This window comes from Lissotriton vulgaris, chromosome 3_1 (assembly GCF_964263255.1).
Source record: "Lissotriton vulgaris chromosome 3_1, aLisVul1.2, whole genome shotgun sequence".
Classification (NCBI taxonomy): Eukaryota; Metazoa; Chordata; class Amphibia; order Caudata; family Salamandridae; genus Lissotriton; species Lissotriton vulgaris.
The window spans coordinates 897,989,229-898,004,235 of NC_141689.1; the positions used below are offsets into that span (position 1 = coordinate 897,989,229).

A 15,007-nucleotide genomic window follows, 5' to 3' on the forward strand; every position below is an offset into this window, starting at 1 on the left:
GTCTCCCCCCTCAGTGCTGGCCTATGGAGTACGTAAGGCAGTCCCTTGTGTTAGTCAATGTCACTGATCGCAGGTCTCTCTTCCGCCAAAAAACCACCCCCTCCAACTCCTAAGCAACAGGGATGGTGGGTGGGAATTTAAGTTTAAATTAAAAGGTAGGGGGTGGAAAAAGGAGTCGCCCGGCGAGGTCGTCAGCTGGGGTGGCAGAGGGCAAAGAGAGACAGAAGCCACGGTTCCTGACCCTAAATAGGGCAAAGGTCTCTGCCCCCCGACACCCCAGCCGGACCTACGTGTGCCTGACGACCCGGAAGTACTTGGGCGACCGAGTGCCGATTGGGCGACCGGCCGCCCATGATCACGTGACCGGGGGCGTGGCCCGGGGGGCCCGGGTCCTAAGGGCGCGCTTCATGATTTTCGCGCTTGGCATAGGACCCGGATCCCCCCAGCTTGGCCCCGCCCCCCCTAGTTGACACACCAACCCACAATTGAATCCTCAAAGCATTGAGTGGGTTATAAAAGGCCATGTTTCATTTCAACATATCATAAACATGACAAAAGCAAAGTAACATGCATAATCATCATCACAGACACTTTTAATATTCATCTTCATAACTGCAAAATCATAAATGCAAAATCATAAATGCAAAATTATCTCATCGCCCCCCAGCACCAAGGGGCCTTCTGGCTCGCATCTCGCACTGAGCCTACCACGCCAGGTGCACCGCGCCTGCGTCAAAGAGAAGTGGGCCCCACCCTCTGATCCTTGTCCGCCAATTCCAGGGCCCACTCCCCGACCACCGGACTGCCCAGGGACCCAGGAGGCTCGTGATCTGTCGCCCTAGCCTCCCCAGCCGGTGGTCACATCTTCCCAGCGAAGAGCTTACCGTCTCCCCCCTCAGTGCTGGCCTATGGAGTACGTAAGGCAGTCCCTTGTGTTAGTCAATGTCACTGATCGCAGGTCTCTCTTCCGCCACAAGGGTGGCCAAGGCCCTCAGGTCTGCCACCCTCCCCACCTGCGCTCTGTATAAATGACCAAAGTCCTTTTAGCCATGTGTCTGTGCCCAAGTCCGACAAATGCACTCCGTCGTTGTGGTACATAGCCTCTCCCGAGATCATCCGATGTGGAATATGACATAAGCGGCCCTTCACTGAGCACAACCTTGCCATCTCCCCGTTGAGTCGCCTTACTGACACATTCAAGGACCTTGTCCGAACTCCCGGGGCCCCATGTCCTGCGCGGTATCATCGCTGACCAAGCAATCCTGGCCGATGGGAAGATTTTCCCCAACCACGCAAACTCTGTCAGCAACGCCTCTTTGACTGCTAAGCGACCACGATCGACCATATCATTTCCTCCCAAGTGAATGATAATCCAGTCTGGGGACTTGTGCCCTTCTTGATCTCTTAACTCCTCCACGAGCCGCCTCAGGTGACGAATTTGCATGCCCCCGACGCCTTGCCACAGGAATTCCGTCCCGCCCAAGTCCGCCGGTTTCACCACTCGCCGTTGATGCAAACGCACCGTAGCGCGACGCACAAACGAGTGCCCCAACACCCACACCAGCTTCGCGGGCATACTAAGTTAGAGGAGAGAAATGGAAAAGTCAGGCACAAGTCACAGTCAATCATTGATCCATCATCACAACAATTCAGGCCTCACATATCTGCGATAGCAATCGGACGACCAGCGCCCCACTCTTTTAATCGCATCGCTCTGCAGGCCCGCCCCTGCGGCCAAGGTAGCTGCGCCAATCCTAAATGAATGAGACGAGTATCCTGCATCTCCCAGACCTAATCGCGCTAGCACCAGTCCCAGGACCGCCTTAAACTGAAACTGGGACAAACAGTCCCCGTTCTCATGAACAAACAAGGCCTGCCCGCTCCCAACTGGGCGCAGGGCCAAATACGCTCTCATCCGGGTTACCGGGCAGGCCGAAACCCCTGGCGCAGGACCCAGCCGAATGGTGACCCCTTTGCCCAATTGGTCGGTCTTAGATCTCCTTAAAGTCACTGCCAAACTACTTGAAGACAGGCAAATGTCCCTATGCTGGAGGCCCCCTTCCTGGTCAACTCTAGAGGACCCCACCACTTCACCCAGCCGGAATGCCCCATAAAAGGTTAGAGTGAAGGCCGCCCCCAGCAGGATGCCTTCGAAGGGGGTATCACAAACTAAAGGCAAAAGGTCCACCATAGCACATAAGGTCGGGATGTTCAAAGGCCTACGAGAATCCCGCCTAGGTCCCTCTAGTCTAGCCCAGCCCGCCACAGCTTTCCTGACTAAAAAAGAACAACCCGGGTCCCGAACCCCTGCCAGTTTTGCAAAGAAGCCTATTGCTGACAAGTTAGCCTTAACGAAAGAGACCGCCCTGCCCTGATCCCTTAACGTCTGTAGGTACCCATGAATAGCATCTGGAGCAAACAATTGAGGCAACCCAGCCTCATCCACAAACGACCTGTAGGAATTAAAATGCCTTTGGTAACATTTCCTGGTGCGATCGTTCAGGGAAGCACCTACCAGCCCCGCTAATGCGGGGCACCAATTGTCCACAGTGATGGTGGGAACTCTGTCATTCGCTCCTCTGCCTGCGGGTGGAACCTCCGGGAATCCTGCAACTTGGAACGAGACAAAGCATCAGCAGCATTGTTGTCAACTCCCGGTATATGCGCCGCCTTGAAAGTCAAGTTCAGCTTCAAGCATACCAACACCAGTTGTTTCAACAGTCTCAACACATGCACACAGGAGGCCCCCTGCCTGTTAATAGCCTCCACCACAGCCATGTTGTCCGACCAGAATACCACTGCCCTGTCTCTGAAGCGGTCGGCCCAAATTGTCACAGCTACAACTATAGGAAAGAGCTCTAGGAATGCTATGTTTTTTGTCAGGCCTGTCCTGTGCCACTCTGCTGGCAACTCCGCCCCACACCAGGCAGGACCTAAAATGGCCCCGAAACCGATGCTGTCAGCCGAATCAGTAAACAGGCCGAGTTCCGAGCTGGACACCGGTGGGGCAGGCCACACCACCCTGCCATTGAAATCGCTGAGAAAACTGCGCCACACCCTAAGATCTTCTTTTACCTCTGCCCTCAGCCTAACACGGTGGTGTTTGTGCGTTAACCCCCCCATCGACCTGGCTATGGATCTAGAGAAAGGGCGCCCCATGGGGATGATTCTTAGGGCAAAATTGAGCTGGCCAACAAGTACCTGGAGCTGGTGAAGAGTAACCTTAGGTCCCGCCAGGGTGGCGTCAATCGCTCGGGAAAAGGCCTGAACTTTGTCCAAAGGCAGCCTGCACTCCCCCGCCACCGTGTCAATTTCTATCCCCAGAAAGGACATGCACGTGGCCGGGCCCACAGTTTTTTCCGGGGCCAGGGGGACCCCAAACTCCCGAAACATCAACACCAGATCCTTGAGCGCTCTAGCGCACTCACCTGACTCTGCCGGACCCATCACCATGAAATCGTCTAGGTAATGCACCACATTGACACAACCTGTCCTGTGCGAAAAAAAACCATTGCAGCATGGAACTAAAGGTCTCAAAATACTTGCAAGACACAGCACAACCCATGGGCATGCACTTATCAAAGTAGAATTGCTGCTGAAACTGGAAACCCAATAGTTTGTAATCCTCGGGATGTACTGGCAACAGACGGAAGGCAGATTCAATATCAGTTTTTGCTAACATCGCCCCCCGCCCTAGTTCCCTCACCAGCTGCACAGCGGCATCAAAGGATGAGTAAGTCACAGAACACAAAGCTGGGTCAATGCAGTCATTCACAGAGAAACCTTTAGGAGCTGAGAGGTTGTGTATCATCCTAAACTGCCCAGGATCCTTCTTAGGCACTACTCCCAGGGGGGAACAAACATAACCTGCCAGTGGAGGAGCGGAGAAAGGGCCAGCGACCCTACCTAAGGCCACTTCCTTCTCTACCTTTGCTGCTACTATTGTTGGGTGCATTCTAGCTGACATGAGATTGTTGCATTGGTCAACAGGGGGAACGCCTAAGGCGGGAATGCGGAAACCTACAGAAAAACCATCAAACAAAACCTTGGCTGCTGCCCTATCTGGGTACTGATTGAGCCAATACATCAATTTCCCTATGTCTACAGGCGAAGGAAGCCTATTGCTGAGGAGGCTTGTGTTCCTTGTTCCCAGCCCCCCCGCGCTCTTTGAACTTCTTATTACATTTAGACTCTGGATGCGAGGAGTGACCACAATAGGAGCAGGCATGTCTGAATTTGCACTGCCCTGCGGGATAATTGCATGACTTTCTATTGAATGCCCAGCAAGCCCCTTTCTTTTCCCCTGGGCCACCCTGTGAGGTCCGAAATGGCTGCTTGGTGTGGTGCCCCCCACCATTAACGTTCTCAAGCCAGGCATTTATTTCCACCTGGTCCCAGCCAATACTCGGGTTCTCCTCTTTAGCCCACCGGAATTCCCTATCATAATCCAACCATGCTGATCCCCCATGAGTCGCATGCGCTTTCACAATTTTATTTGTGTAGAAAACCAATGGAATCGCTAACTCTGGCCTCTTCTCCAACACGACCGTCGTGTACACATGAAAACCAAAGAGCCAATTAGTAAGGGACTCCTCTACCCTTGGCCTCCTGTCTTTGGAGGCGCCCTCTTTTCCTTCCCTCTCCCTGAACTCCATGTCCCTCCTAGTAGGTCTGATGAGCGCAAATATATCCACATACGCCCCTTTCCAGATTTTTTCTTTCATTTCCGTGGACACATGTGTGGCTAACATTCCAGGTTGGGATAACACATTCCCGTGACACACCCCTGCCACTATCCCCGCCTCCCCGCCCTTGGCCGCCACCTCGCATGCCTTACCTCCCACAGGTATTGCCGCTATGGCTGGTGTCGCTCCTGTAGTCCCACTGGGCTTCGCGCTCCGCGCCTCTACTACAAGTGCCAACTGCCTCTGGATTTCTAACAGCGCCCCCTGTTCCACCGTCTGCCCTGATGCCCACGGGGCTGCTACCACTGTGCTGGGAGTCTGCCCCGCCGCCGGGGGTGCTAGCTGTCCCACTAGATTAGCTAAAGATGCTAAAAGCCCAGCCATCGGGTCCTGCGCGCCTGCTGCCGCCACCACTGGCTGAGGGGGGGGGGGGGGAGGTGCTGGTACCCCCAACACGGCCTGGTGAGGATTTACTGGGGCCAATGCTTTCAGTGCTTCCCTAATCTCTGCCAATGCTGAACCCACGGGGTCAGCTGGCGTTACTGCAGGTATTGGTGGTATGACTGGTATGAGGGGGGTAGGAATCACCTCTTCTAATGGAGTAGCAGGTATCTCCTCTAACGGAGGAGGGACGGGACCTACTGGTCTCTCGTCCTCAGCTACCCTGCCATGAGACTTTTTACGTGATGCACTCCCTTTACGCTTTTGCTGAGCTCTGGGCTTCTTCACTAAGGGGGGGAAAGCAGCCCTTGGTGGCACCCCCTCCCTACGCGGTCGCTCGCTAATGGTCTCCTGCTGAGGTTCATCCTGCGAGGCATCGCTATCGCTCGCGCTCTCCTGATCATTGCCCAGCTTAGCTAGTACTAGTTTTAGGAGTTGTGCAATTTCGGGATCCTTCCCCTTCCGTTTATGGCTGACCTTCTTGGGGGCCATCGCTCTCTGAGTGCGCCCCGGTGCCTACAACAATGCGGGTTTGCGCGGGAAACTGTGCCTCCGAGAGCTACAACTAATTTCCCCACTGCCGCTTTAACAAACAATGCAATTTTTTGCGCGGGAAACTGTCCAGCCAATTAATTTCCCCACTGTTGCCCCGCGCACCTAACCCGACTCCTGTGTAAATACAAACCCCCGCTCCCCAGGCTCCCCTCGCCGAGCCGCCCACGCTGCCACAAGGAACCCGGACCCCGGGAGGTGCGAGCGTCGGGGAATTTAAGTTTAAATTAAAAGGTAGGGGGTGGAAAAAGGAGTCGCCCGGCGAGGTCGTCAGCTGGGGTGGCAGAGGGCAAAGAGAGACAGAAGCCCTGGTTCCTGACCCTAAATAGGGCAAAGGTCTCCGCCCCCCGACACCCCAGCCGGACCTACGTGTGCCTGACGACCCGGAAGTACTTGGGCGACCGAGTGCCGATTGGCGACCGGCCGCCCATGATCACGTGACCGGGGGCGTGGCCCGGGGGGCCCGGGTCCTAAGGGCGCGCTTCATGATATTCGCGCTTGGCATAGTCCACTAAGCCACCAGACCCAGCGCCTGAAAGCATGGTGAAATGGATGGCTGGGCACCCTATAAAGCGACGACTAAAGAGAGGCATGTAAGATGCCACACTTCCTGGCGATTCCAGCACATTTGCTTAACACCTCACTGCTTATGTAAAGCCCACAAATTGCCTGCACCCACCTGCATCAGATACCCAGAACGTAATAGAGATTTCTATCACATGGTCAGGGGATACCACGTCGTTGCGCACTTCTTGTCAGAGATATTCTTGTCACTGTGAGACATTTTAGGTAAGCCATTGTAGAACTCTCCGATATTTCCATTATTGGGAATTCTGGATGGTGTTGGCAGTCTCTGGGGAGAACGAACATTAATGGGGCTCAGGACACTGATCGTTAAACCAGCTAGAGCAAAATCTTGGAAGTCTACCAAGGCCCCCTTGTGGAGTGGAGGGTGGGTATGGATTTGTTTGTGAAAAGGAAAGAGCCTATATATCCCACACAAGTATGCCATATACAAATATGGGGGAAACCGCTCGCTATCGCCTCAAAGCTGTCGCTAACATCAGTTAGCGACAGCTTTGAGGCGATAGCGAGCGGTTTTGGGCCCGCTTTGCATGTCAGCGATATTTATCGCTAATGACATGCAAAGTGGGCGTACCCAACCTGTTAGCGACTGGAAGCAGTCGCAAACATCGCTATCGCCAAGGCAAGGCAGGCGTAGCGATGGAAATATTGGCGCTAAATGCGAATATCTCCAAAAGCTAACGCCTGCTCATACCAGTTCTAAGCCATTATATTCAATGGGAGGTGGATATTATGGCTAAGACCCTATTGGCGTTAATGCATGAATATCGCTGTATTCTCAGCGATATTCACGCATTTCGCCGCTATCGCCGGATATTTTATCGCTTTAGAGATAAACCTTACTAATAGCACGTTATCTCTGCGATAATATCCGGCGATGCTTGGCAATAAAAAAAAACTCGCTAAGCCCATTTAGCGATAAATATCGCTAGTTGTTGGTAATATGCCCCTGAGTTCCTTCATAAGGTCATGAAACTCTGAGGTGACTTGGCAACATCCTTTTAATGTACACCCAATGGTACTTTATTTCTTATAATACATGGAAACACCATCACCATTTCAGCAAACCACTTAAACCCTTAATATCTCGCTCTTGCAAGATAATTGCAGGACAACACTTTTTTTTAGATCTGCACTGTGAAATTAAAAACACCAAAAAGCAGTTTGCAATTCTAGCAAAAAAAATTACAACCTTTTAATGTAAGTCAGCTTAAAAACGCCTGCGTCCCACAGTATATAGGAAACTGTAGAGTTTCTATTTTACATGTAATGACCTCTAGCATTAAAAAACGAAAAAATTTGCAATAAATATCTCCTTTCTGCTGATCACTTTTTCTCTTTAAGGAAAACATAATGAATGACATGAAACCCAGTTCCTGTTTTCCTTGTTTTTAACAGCTGTTATAATTATGCTCCCAAAACTGGGCATGTAACCAGCCTGCTGACTAAAGCAGCAGGTTGTATGATATCAGAACTCAACAGTAATAACTTACTACAATTGAGCAGGTACATCACTCGAAACATCTGAACTCAACAGGAATAAGGAAATAAGAGACAGGCTTTTATACAGGAATTGCAGGCTCCCGTCTATTATAACACTATCTGACATATGGTTGTGTTGTATGTGTTATTGCACTGGAATTTTGTAGAGCTGAAGTCACTTCCATTGTTTTCATCTGGCTATTTTGTTGCTATAGTTTTGCCAAGGGAATGTATGGGTTGAGATGGGTTAATACAATGTCAATGAATGTCATGATATATGCAGGCCCGACAATGTCAATGCCCGTCAATGCAATGTCAATGTCTGCCGACTAGGCCCCAGTAAAACCCATCTGTCCAAAGGATTGTGTTCCCCAGAAATACCACAATGCTAGATACCACATGTAGATAGAGACACTCAAGCAATCAGGACACGACAGGCAAACCACATGCCACATGTAGTGATCACATGCTCCTCATATCTGACATCTGGACACATACACACTGGCCCACACTAGCTCTCCCCAAGGTCGAAAGTCATCTGTGTCTTTATTGGTATATACTGTAAAATTGGATGGCCAAAACATTGCAGATCGAGAGATTTTGAGTAGAGATATTCTGTCCAGGCTCTCCCAACCTCAGTCTTTAATTAAACCAACTTGTTCCTGTTTTACCAAACGGCTCTTGTCTCCAGTTCAGTAAGATTTTATTGAATTTTAAGAAAGGAGCAGTACATAAAGACATACAAAAAAGTGAAGAAATTCATTAAAATACAAAGAAGCGAAAAAGAATAATCATAAAAATACAGTCATCAATAAAATGCATCGCATCATAACAAAATCTGTCATTCAAAGGAAAACAGAAGAAGGGAAAGGGAGGGGAAGGGAGGGGAAGGGAGAAGGGAATGGAAATGTACAATTCATAGCATAAATACTTAAATAAGTAGAGTTACAAATACTACATGAGCAATACAACAACAATAATTATACCTGTACATATGAATCTATAGGAGACCAAAAAGATTGAAAAGCCGAAGAATTATGATGAACACCTTGTAATGACAATTGTGCACCTCTTCTTGTAAAGACAATCCAGGACCACCAAGCATGGACTGAAAGAGAGGAAGCATCCTTCCAACAAAAGGTGATGGATTTTAACGCAGCTGATACAAGAAAATTAAATAATTTTGCTTCAATATCATCAAGGGGTACACTCAAAGCAACAGATTTACATATAACTAAATTATAAGAGGGTAAATCAGAAATAGGCAAAATTTTCTGTATCACGTTCCATACTTCAGACCAAAATTTCAAAATAGTCGGACAGTCAAATAACATATGACGTAAGGAACCAGGATGTAAATTGCAATGCCAGCATATATTAGATGGTAATAAGTGAGCTTTAAATAAACGCAATGGTGTCCATAAGGAATTAAATAAAATATAAGCATTAGTTTGATAAATAGATACTGGTAAACATCCAGAAATAGAAAGGGACCATATTAAAGACCAGGAATCATTTGGCAATGATAGAGATAACTCATTATTCCAGAAAGTAGAAATGGTATCAACATTGGAACCTAAGGATACAGTAAGTTTTTTATAAAATACAGACACCGCTTTAGAGGATAAAGAAACAGGGGGGAGAGCAATTCCGCCGCGCAGAGGAGCGCAGAGGATTAGCGGCACAGTACCTGGCTTGGAGAGTCTTCTGGGTCCCTAACGCTGCAGTCTCGCCGCGCCGCCTTGCAACACCCGGCGGCCAGCGGCTGGAGACTACAGCTCCCAGGGAGACTTGCGGCGACTTCCGGTTTGCAGGCGTAAGAGAAGGACGCTTCCTCCGCGTCGCGGGACGCGCGCGGGCGGAGCCCGGGCAGAGGGCGGGCCGTCTGAGGCCGTCAGAGGCAGGAGGAGGCTGGGCTGGGCCAGAGACCCTGTGAGTAATAATCTGTGCCTTATTTTCTACTCCGGAGTATCGTCGGATAAGGCTGTGGGACATTGCAGGCTTTATTCTTATTAAACTGATCATCTGTTTTCTGGTGTCACCATCAAAGCCGTTAAGTAACTCCGTTTCATCTACTACAATGTCAGGCACAAAGAAAGACAAGGTGGTAATGGGGACAGGCTCCATGAACAATTTCCTTGTTAAAATGGTGAACAAAATTAACGATGACAGAAGGGCATCTTTGGGCAAAGTTGCTTCCTTAGACCATGACCGCTCTCCAGAGAAAGCTACTACGTCGGAGGCACCTCCAGAGGGCGAAAATAGCACTGACTGTGTGTTAGGAGAACAAAACGTAGGTAACTCAGCTAGCGTAGTAGTAGCTTCAATCCACCAAGTCCCTGACACTATTATGCCTGATCCTATAATACTTGATAAATTATCTTCTGACTCGGAGGAAGAGGTGGAGGTATCAGAAGAAAGTAAAAGAGAGAGACCTGTTAGAACTTGTAGAAAGCTGCAAAGTAAGAGGGGGGGTAAGATCACCCACAGGAGAAGAGGGGACATTCACTTGCCCGATAGTCATATCTCCCCTAAAGCCAAATCGAACGCAGAGAGCAAAAAGGAATCTAGCATCAGCCTGAGCCCTGAGCAGTTTGGTTTGCTAATCAAAACCATAGAGGCCACTTTTGACCTAAAACTTAAGGATTCCATTGACTGCCTTGCGGCCAAATTGGATACCGCGAATGCGGAGATCAAAAGACTAGGAGGCCTATTGGATCAGCAGTTGGCCAATCTATCTAAGGCTAACCACCCACTCCCTTCCACTAGTTCAGTGAGCTCTGAGGTCATGGGGAAAAATGTTACTATAGCCTCTAACCCATCTCCTTTGATCCCCCAGGTCAACTGCATGGCTAACAACCTTACTGTCCCCCCAGCCACTGTTCCCTACCAGTAGACTCGGCGGTAGACCCGGCTAGGAGCCTCCAGAGATCAGGACTCTCATATAATACAAATGCCATACAAAATAGGCGCAACAATTTTATTAATTTGCCCCCGGACTGCGCCCCTTATGTCGTTGGGTTAGCCAATGTTCCGGTGCATACCCCTGGCTCTTCTGAGCCACAAGAGGAAGTTCATGATTCCCTCAAAAACAAAGTGGTGGCTTGGCTGAGTGCTAAATGTGGTTTCCCTACTAAATTTGCTGGAGATATTATCACGACCAGGAGAGTGAACTGGATTGGTCCCTCGAGGAAATCTTGTAGAGGGGATTGTGTGGTCGTGAACTTCAAATACCCACAACATGTGGCCACAGTCCTCCTACGGGCAGCATCTCTGATGGAGGACAGCAATGGAATTCAAGTGCGCCCGTTAGGGTATTTTTACAATCACGCCAATTTAGCCTCTCTGCCCAGACAAAGATTAAGTCCATTTACCCCGGTGGGGCCCAGATCGGCTCCACAAAGTTTGTTTCAAGGACGTGATAACCTCTTTACCTTTGGTCCCCCTATCACAACTCACAACAGATTCGACGCCCTCTCAGGTCTAGATCTTTGTGATTGACGGGGTGTTGGAGAAGGTACAGTAGTCGATGTCATAGTGGACTCAACACCACCGGTCCATGTACCTTCTTCGGCTTCGGATGGTATCAGTTTAGCAGAGATCACAAATGATAAAGGGGACACGGTCAGACTTTTATCCTGGAACATTGCTGGATTGCGGCCTAAAAAGGGAGACCCAAACTGGGAAAATTTCGTAAAGCGACACGATATCATTGCCATTCAAGAGACTTGGGATATGGAGTGTGATTACTGGTTGGACGGTTTTACTTCTTATTTTGTACCTGCTTTGCCTTCCCCCGCAGGCCGGAACAAAGGAGGTCTTTTGACGCTGGTTTCGGTGAACATCAAGGGCAAAATCACCCCGATTGATTGTGCCTCTCATAATTTCCTCGTATTAGAGATAATATTAGAGGATGGCTGCAAATTGCTTCTTGTTAATTGCTATAATGCACCGAAAGGTCACCCAGAAACTGTGCATTTTACATGGTTATTTGATTTCTTAAGTTTTTACAGAGACAAGCAATCCACTTTGTGCCGATTTATTTTAATGGGCGATTTTAATGTTCATCTGTGCTCACATTGTGCCCTAGGGGATGAAGATGGGCCTGATAGCGTGTCCTCCCCTCACTTAGAACATACACAGAAGGGTCTGGCGCTCGAAAATGTATTACGGGAAAATGAGCTGTATGAACCTGAATTTTACGATAAGAGTACACGGGTTGCTACCTACACGGGAAGGGCTAGCGACTCGATAATTGATTTTATCTTTGTTTCACGAGGTTTTTTGAATTATGTGATTTCATATAATGCAATTGCTATGCCTATGAGTGACCATAATCCTGTGGGGTTGGAGCTAGTGAATAGCTCCCTCTTGTTAAAATCAGCTGTTTCCCACCGGTCTATATTGCCCGTAAAGGATAAGGATCAGGGGAGAAGAATTAAGTGGGACATGGTTGTACCGGACAATTTTTTCTTAACCATATCCTCCTCAGTATCTGAAGAGCTAAATGTGTGTACCAACCCGTCAACTGGGAGCAAGGAGGTTATATCTTCCTTTGAAGGTATTTGCCGGTTTGTGTCCATTTGCCTCACAGCTAAAGGTCAGGGGAGCAAACATAAATCGGTGAAAGGCTGGTTTGATAAAAATTGTAGCAAAGCTCACAACCGCCTTAAGAAAGCCCTCAATACTCGCCCAAGGGACAAAGCGCTAGTGGCGCGACTAAGAAAGGAGTTCACCACGGCCACTAACATGCGTAAAAATGAACTAAAGAGCAAAGCCTGGGAAGATTTAATGGATAAAGCCACCCTAAAAAACAGCGCTGAATTCTGGTCAATTATTAACACCCCTTTACTATCAGGCGACCAAAACTCAGTGCTGGAACTAAATATATCAGAGGAGGATTGGCTTCGCCATTTTGAAAAAATTTATGATAGCAATAGGGAGATGGAACCTTTCACTATCCCCACTACTGAGATCCCCCTGGAGCCAGTGAGATTTGATACAATTGAGGTACTTAGAGCTATTGAGGATACAGCAGGACGCAAGGCCCCGGGCCCCGATGGAGTGCCGGCGGATATGTTTAGGGCTAACCCGCTGTTTTGGGCCAATATTTTAACGAAAGTTTTTAATGCCTCCGCCGCAGTGGGATTCCCTCAGACCTGGTCTCTAGCTACAATTGTGCCAATATTTAAAAAAGTATTTACAACAAGGGGTGGTGAGGGACAGAGTCTCTGAATTAAGCAGAAAGCTCTCACCCAGTCAAGAGATCAGGGCTAGATCCAACACCGTTTTTTAGCTCACTGCACCATCCCAGTTTCAGAACCTGGCTGTATGCAAATTAGTCTGTTCCTGTCCCAGTGCATGATGGGAACAGGGCAAACCAAACTACAAAAGCCAATTCTTACACTGGGAAGGAAACAAGCTCCCGGGGACCGGTTTCTGGCATTACAGCCGTCTTCGGCCCGGTTTGCTTGAATCCTGATGGTGCAATGAGCAAGGGTCTCACATCTGAGAATACCCTTCCACGCTTAGGGTGGACAAAAATATTTACAACAAGGGGTGGTGAGGGACAGAGTCTCTGAATTAAGCAGAAAGCTCTCACCCAGTCAAGAGATCAGGGCTAGATCCAACACCGTTTTTTAGTTCACTGCACCATCCCAGTTTCAGAAACTGGCTGTATGCAAATTAGTCTGTTCCTGTCCCAGTGCATGATGGGAACAGGGCAAACCAAACTACAAAAGCCAATTCTTACACTGGGAAGGAAACAAGCTCCCGGGGACCGGTTTCTGGCATTACAGCCGTCTTCGGCCCGGTTTGCTTGAATCCTGATGGTGCAATGAGCAAGGGTCTCACATCTGAGAATACCCTTCCACGCTTAGGGTGGACAAAAATATTTACAACAAGGGGTGGTGAGGGACAGAGTCTCTGAATTAAGCAGAAAGCTCTCACCCAGTCAAGAGATCAGGGCTAGATCCAACACCGTTTTTTAGCTCACTGCACCATCCCAGTTTCAGAACCTGGCTGTATGCAAATTAGTCTGTTCCTGTCCCAGTGCATGATGGGAACAGGGCAAACCAAACTACAAAAGCCAATTCTTACACTGGGAAGGAAACAAGCTCCCGGGGACCGGTTTCTGGCATTACAGCCGTCTTCGGCCCGGTTTGCTTGAATCCTGATGGTGCAATGAGCAAGGGTCTCACATCTGAGAATACCCTTCCACGCTTAGGGTGGACAAAAATATTTACAACAAGGGGTGGTGAGGGACAGAGTCTCTGAATTAAGCAGAAAGCTCTCACCCAGTCAAGAGATCAGGGCTAGATCCAACACCGTTTTTTAGCTCACTGCACCATCCCAGTTTCAGAACCTGGCTGTATGCAAATTAGTCTGTTCCTGTCCCAGTGCATGATGGGAACAGGGCAAACCAAACTACAAAAGCCAATTCTTACACTGGGAAGGAAACAAGCTCCCGGGGACCGGTTTCTGGCATTACAGCCGTCTTCGGCCCGGTTTGCTTGAATCCTGATGGTGCAATGAGCAAGGGTCTCACATCTGAGAATTCCCTTCCACGCTTAGGGTGGACAAAAATATTTACAACAAGGGGTGGTGAGGGACAGAGTCTCTGAATTAAGCAGAAAGCTCTCACCCAGTCAAGAGATCAGGGCTAGATCCAACACCGTTTTTTAGCTCACTGCACCATCCCAGTTTCAGAACCTGGCTGTATGCAAATTAGTCTGTTCCTGTCCCAGTGCATGATGGGAACAGGGCAAACCAAACTACAAAAGCCAATTCTTACACTGGGAAGGAAACAAGCTCCCGGGGACCGGTTTCTGGCATTACAGCCGTCTTCGGCCCGGTTTGCTTGAATCCTGATGGTGCAATGAGCAAGGGTCTCACATCTGAGAATACCCTTCCACGCTTAGGGTGGACAAAAATATTTACAACAAGGGGTGGTGAGGGACAGAGTCTCTGAATTAAGCAGAAAGCTCTCACCCAGTCAAGAGATCAGGGCTAGATCCAACCCCGTTTTTTAGCTCACTGCACCATCCCAGTTTCAGAACCTGGCTGTATGCAAATTAGTCTGTTCCTGTCCCAGTGCATGATGGGAACAGGGCAAACCAAACTACAAAAGCCAATTCTTACACTGGGAAGGAAACAAGCTCCCGGGGACCGGTTTCTGGCATTACAGCCGTCTTCGGCCCGGTTTGCTTGAATCCTGATGGTGCAATGAGCAAGGGTCTCACATCTGAGAATACCCTTCCACG

General features: G+C 49.1%; 1 pseudogene; it reads right to left on the reverse strand.

Annotated features, from left to right (window-relative positions):
• Nucleotides 1-593: 593 nt before the first annotated feature.
• Nucleotides 594-4,228, reverse strand: LOC147727174 (uncharacterized; annotated as a pseudogene).
• Between the last annotated feature and the right edge of the window lie 10,779 nt (nt 4,229-15,007).